The sequence below is a fragment of the Chiloscyllium punctatum genome, chromosome 17 (genome assembly GCF_047496795.1).
Source record: "Chiloscyllium punctatum isolate Juve2018m chromosome 17, sChiPun1.3, whole genome shotgun sequence".
Classification (NCBI taxonomy): Eukaryota; Metazoa; Chordata; class Chondrichthyes; order Orectolobiformes; family Hemiscylliidae; genus Chiloscyllium; species Chiloscyllium punctatum.
In genome coordinates, this window is record NC_092755.1 from 13,975,806 (window position 1) to 13,981,805 (window position 6,000).

Sequence of the window (6,000 nt, forward strand, 5' to 3'; positions counted from 1 at the left end):
AGTACCGCTCCAACACTGGCATCTACCAACAATGTGAAACATTGCCCAGGGATGTTCAACACAAAAACACAGGGCAATCCAACCCAGCCAATTTCCCTCTATCAGTCCACACTCGATCAGCAGTGAAGTGATGGAAGATGTCATCAACAGGGCTACCAAGCAGCAGCTGCTCAGTAACAGCCAGCTGAGTGACACTCATTTTAGGCTCCACCAGGGCCACTCAGCTCCCGATTGTGTTACTGCCCTGATTCACAACCTGACAACTAACTGAATCCCAGAGGTGAGGTGAGGGTGACAGCCCAGTCCCACTCCAAGACCACTAATTCTAGCTGATTCTACCCTTGTCTCAGCTCATATACTCTCATCCATCTTGTGTTATCTCCAGACTTCATTATCCAAACACACTCCTGGCCATCTTCCCACATTCAACCTCCCTGTAATCTCAAGAAAAACTAAATCTCTGCTGCCCAAGTAATCCCTCGTACCAAAACTTGTTGATCCATCAAAAGGCTCCTATTCATAATCAACAACATAGAACCACAGAGACGTACAGCATGGAAACAGACCCTTCAATCCAACCCATCCATGCTGACCAGATATCCCAACCCAATCTAGTCTCACCTGCCAGCATCCGGCCCACATCCCTCAATTTAAAATTCTCACCCTTGATTTAATTCCTGGTTGTGATCATCCCTCGGTCGCTGCATCTCACACCCTTTGAGACCTCGACAACCCATTCTGTTCGAGACTCCCAATGACCTGTTAATTCATTACTTCACCTGTGTGGCTGCTTTTACAGTTGCCAAAGCAACAAGGTCTGAAATTCGCAGCTAAAACCTCACAGGTCTGCTTTCCCCCTTTAAGACATTCCTCAAAACCTGCTTATTTGGCAATACTTTTGGTCACCTGACCTAATATCATCCTTCTCTGGCCTTATGTCTAAAGTTCCCAATAATATTTTTATGAAATTATAAGCAGGATAATAAAACTACAAACTGTTCTTGATTTGAACATTATCTTCAAATCATCACTGTTGCTGTAATGAATACTCTGTAATGTCTCTTACCCAACCACATTGTGGGAGCACCTTCACCACACAAACTGCAGCTGGACAAGAAAGTCAAACATCACCCTCTCCACAAGCAACAGGGCTTTGGCATTAATCACTGGTTTTTGTGGAAGGAGAAACACAGTTGATGTTTCAGGGAGTGCAAAACAGATTACAGGGAATGAAAATGGTGCAGAATTTGATAGTTCGAAATAGAAGGAAAATGCACTTGCTTATTGGAAAAAAGAATTCTTGACTGTCAAAGATCTTCCAGAAAAAAATTAATAAGCAGCACATGGTCAGGGGCTGGGTGGCAGTGAAAAATTAACTTACAAAAATGTCTGTAAAAGTAATAGTAAAATACTAAACAGACCAAAAATACACCCATTGTTTGATACTGAGCAAGCTGGATATTGACAAAGTGGTCATGAGGGAGCCCAGAGATGAAGCAGAACAGTGTAAGCTGTTATGATCCCACAGTCATCGAGATGTACAGCACCGACACAGACCCTTCGGTCTAACTCATCCTTGCCAACTAGGGATCCAAACCTAATCTATTCCCATTTGCCAGCACTTGGCCCATATCCCTGTAAATGCTTCCTAATCATATTAGCTGTCTATTTAGATGCCTTTAACATATTTTAATTGTGCTAGCCTCCACCACTTCCTCTGGCAGCTCATTCCACCCACTGCATAAAAGAGTTGTCCTTTAGGCCCCTTTGAAATTTTATCCATTCACCCTCTACTTCTGGACACCACCACTCCAGGGAAAACACCTTGTTCATTTACTCTATTCATGCCCCTAATGATTGTATAAACCTCCATAACATCACCACTCAGCCTATGGCACTCCAGGGAAAACAGCCCCAGCCTTTTACGCCTCACCCTGTAGCTCAAATCCTCCAACCCTAACAACATCCTTGTAAGTCTTTTTTGAAACCTTTCAAGTATCACAGCACCCTTCTGATAGGAGGCAGGCCAGAACTGCACACAATATTCGAAAAGTGGCCTAACGAATGTCCTGTACAGCAACATGACCTCCCACATCCTATACTTAATGCTCTAACGAATAAAGGAAAATATACTGAACACCTTCTTCATCATTCTATCTGCCTGCAACTTGACTTGCAAGGACTATGAACCTGCAGTCCAAGGTCTCTTTGTTCCACAAACGTCTCCAGGGCCTTGCCATTCAGTGTACAAGTCCTGCCCTGATTTGCTTTTCCAAAATGCAGCACCTCACATTTATCTAAATTAAACCCCATCTGATCAATATCTCATTGTAATCTGAGGTAACCTTCTTCATTATCCACAATACCTCCAATTTTGTATGACCTGCAAACTCATTTACGATACCAAATAATTTAAATGAATGACGAAACAAATCCCGAAATAAACATCCATTTCTCTGAGTTTGAATGTGCTCTGTGTAAAATCCTGCCCAATGACTCTGTCCCAGAGAAAGGCTGCACATGCGCCTGGCTGCACCTTGCCCCCTGCAAAGCTGGTGGCTCCACACGTGTCCAGTGAATTTTTGCCCCAAATAAAGATGGCGGTGTGCACTCATGCCTGCAGCCACACTGAGGCAATTCCTTGTTTACTGAAAACACAAGACTGGGACGATCAAATTTGTGTTTTCCGATGTGCATATTTTGTTCTTAAAACCTCTCCACTCATACAGAATCTCTCTCACCTCCTGCTGTTCCACAGACAGCCTTGATGATTTTTGAAGGTACCTATTCTCTGCCTGGTTACTCGTTTGTCCTTAGTGTATTTGTACAATCACTTTGGATTCTCCTTAAACCTATTTCCTAAAGCTATCTCATGTCCCTTTTTGCCCTCATTGTTTACCTCGAGTATACTCCTACTGCCCCTATATTCCTCAAGGGATTCACACAAACACAGCTCTCTGTACCTGCCATATCCCTCCTTCATTTTCTTGACCAGGCCCTCAATTTCTTTCGACAGACAGCATTCTCTACACCTACCATCCTTAGCCTTAACAGGAATATACTGTCTGTGTACTCACAATGTAGCAGGCCTATGGAGGCAATCATTCCCAGTAAAGAGGTAATGTTGGGAAAGATAACAGCCTAAAGGTAGATTTTGGGGGGGGGGGGTGAATAACAAATAGACTTGTGATAATTCACGAAAATTTGTTGGATTCTGGGATGGATTTTATAGACTGGAAGCTGCAAATGCAGTGCCACTGTTTTTCAAAAAGGACCCGTTAGCTTAACTTCTGTAGTGGAGAAAATGCTTGAATCTCTCAAGGAAGGAGTGGTGAGATATCCGGGTAGAAATTGTCTAATTTAGCAGACGCAGCATGGATTCAGGAAAGACAGGTCATGTTTAAGGATTTACTGGAATTATTTGAGGATATGACGAGCGCATTGGACAAGGCGGACTCGGTGGATGTGGTGTACCTGGATTTCAAGAAGATATTCGACAAGTTGCCATACAAAAGGCTGCTGTATAAGGTAAAGATGCACAGCATTATGGGTAATGTATTATCATTGATACAGGATCGGTTAACCAACAAAAAATAAAGAATGGGGATAAACGGGTGTTTGGATTAGTGTTGGCACTACAACTGTTTGCAATTTACACAAATGTTTTGGAGTTGAGGACCAAGTGTATGGCGACAGAGTTCACATTTGATACGAAGATGAGGTAGAGCAATGTCTGCAGAGGCCACTGTCAGTCTGCACAGGGACACAGATAGGTTAAGTGAGTGGGTAAGGGTCTGGCAGATGGAGGACAATGTTGGGATATGTGAGGTCATCCATTTTGGTTGGACGAACAGCAAACTGGATGATGAAATGGTAAAAACATGCAGCATTCTGCTGTGCATAGGGAGCTTGGTGTCCTTGTGCATGAATCACAGGAAGTTGGTTTGCAGGTGCAGCAGGTAATTAAGGCAGTGAAGGGAATATTGTCCTTCATTGCTAGAGGGATGGTTATGCAGCAGCTGTACAGGGTGCTGGGGAGGCCACACCTGGAGTACTGTGTACAGGTTTGATGTCCTTACATTAGCAAGGATGTACTGGCACTGGAGGGAGTACAGAGGAGGTTCACTAGTTTGAGTTGGGAGTTGAGAGGATTGGTGTATGTGGAGAGATTGAGAAAATTGGTTCTATAGTCATTGTAATTTAGAAGAATGGGAGGTTGGAGACGAAAAAATAAAATTATGAAGGGGGTAAGAAAGATGGAAGCTGGAAGGTTATTTCCACTAGGGACGGTTGAAACGAGAGCATAACCTCAAAATAAGGGGGAGCAGATTTGGACTGAGTTCAGGAGGAGCTTCTTCAGCTAAAGGGTTGTGAATCTGTGGAATTCCCTGCCGAGTGCAGGATTTGACGTTATCAACTTGAATGCCTTTAAGGCAAAATGTAAATTTGTGACAAGGAAAAGAATTAAGGGTTATAGTGAGAGAGCAGGAATGTGGAGCTGAGGCCATGAAAAGATCAGCCCTGATCTTGTGGATGGGAGAGCAGGCTTGAGGGGCCAGATGGCTAACTCTTGCTCTTATTCCTTATGTTCTTATGTTCCCACTTTCCAGCCATCCCTTTCCCAGGGAATAACCTCCCGCAAACAAATTTTGAAAGTGCTTCCCTTGTGCTGTCAAAATTGGCCTTTGTCTAATTTAGAAACTTAACTTTTAGATCTGGTATATTATTTTCTGTAACTATTTTAAAACTAGTAGAATTATCAGAGAATCCCGACAGTGGGGAATGAGACAATTCAGCCCATCACATCGACACTGACCCTCAGAGCCTCCTAACCTCCCCCTGTAACGTTGCATTTCCCAGGGCCACCCAACCTACACATCCCTGAACACTGTTGGCAATTCAGCCTGGATAATCCACCCAACCTACACATCCCTGAACACTGTGGGCAATTCAGCCTGGATAATCCACCCAACATACACATCCCTCAACACTGTGGGCAATTCAGCCTGGATAATCCACCCAACCTACACATCCCTGAACATTATGGGCAATTCAGCCTGGATAATCCACCCAACCTACACATCCCTGAACACTGGGCAATTCAGCCTGGATAATCCACCCAACCTACACATCCCTGAACACTGTGGCAATTCAGCCTGGATAATCCACCCAACCTCCACATCCCTGAACACTGTGGCAATTCAGCCTGGATAATCCACCCAACCTGCATATCCCTGAACACTGTGGGCAATTCAGCCTGGATAATCCACCCAACCGACACATCCCTGAACACTGTGGGCAATTCAGCCTGGATAATCCACCCAACCGACACATCCCTGAACATTGTGGGCAATTCAGCCTGGATAATCCACCCAACCGACACATCCCTGAACACTGAGGGCAATTCAGCCTGGATAATCCACCCAACCGACACATCCCTGAACACTGTGGGCAATTCAGCCTGGATAATCCACCCAACATACACATCCCTGAACACTGTGGGCAATTCAGCCTGGATAATCCACCCAACCGACACATCCCTGAACACTGTGGGCAATTCAGCCTGGATAATCCACCCAACCGACACATCCCTGAACATTGTGGGCAATTCAGCCTGGATAATCCACCCAACATACACATCCCTGAACACTGTGGGCAATTCAGCCTGGATAATCCACCCAACCGACACATCCCTGAACACTGTGGGCAATTCAGCCTGGATAATCCACCCAACATACACATCCCTGAACACTGTGGGCAATTCAGCCAGGATAATCCACCCAGCATACACATCCCTGAACACTGTGGGCAATTCAGCCTGGATAATCCACCCAACCGACACATCCCTGAACATTGTGGGCAATTCAGCCTGGATAATCCACCCAACCGACACATCCCTGAACACTGAGGGCAATTCAGCCTGGATAATCCACCCAACCGACACATCCCTGAACACTGTGGGCAATTCAGCCTGGATAATCCACCCAACATACACATCCC